We start from the raw sequence: 494 nt of genomic DNA, 5'->3' as shown, positions 1-494 counted from the left end.
TATAAATTTTTAAGTTTATTTTTTTATGTTAAATAATAGTTTATCACACATCGCCTAAAAATATATTATACTATTAATAAAATTAGACAAGATGTCAAAAAAATCTTTCATTTTTTCGTGATTCTAATAAACGGATTTAATGAATTATGCTTCGAGTCTGCCAAATTGCTGAATAAAAAAGAGAAACGGAAACTGTTTGACTAAATATATCGTGGATATCGTTATTATGTCAGTTTTGACACTTCAGAATCTTGAATAATTAACAAGAAAGTAGAATTTTATTTCTTGTCACGACTATCTTAGCATGTCAAAAATTAAACATTAATATTATTTCTGTAACGGCTGTAATTCAAAATTTTATTAGAACAAGCAGGATTGTAACTATTTTTAAATAATTAATTGCATACACTATAAATATTATATAAAATAATCCAATATAAAATGAAATGATCCGCAATACTTGTCGCTTAATGCATAATTTTAATATATATTAA

This window comes from Atta colombica, unplaced genomic scaffold, assembly GCF_001594045.1.
Source record: "Atta colombica isolate Treedump-2 unplaced genomic scaffold, Acol1.0 scaffold7, whole genome shotgun sequence".
Classification (NCBI taxonomy): domain Eukaryota; kingdom Metazoa; phylum Arthropoda; class Insecta; order Hymenoptera; family Formicidae; genus Atta; species Atta colombica.
Note: the sequence above shows the minus strand (reverse complement) of the source record.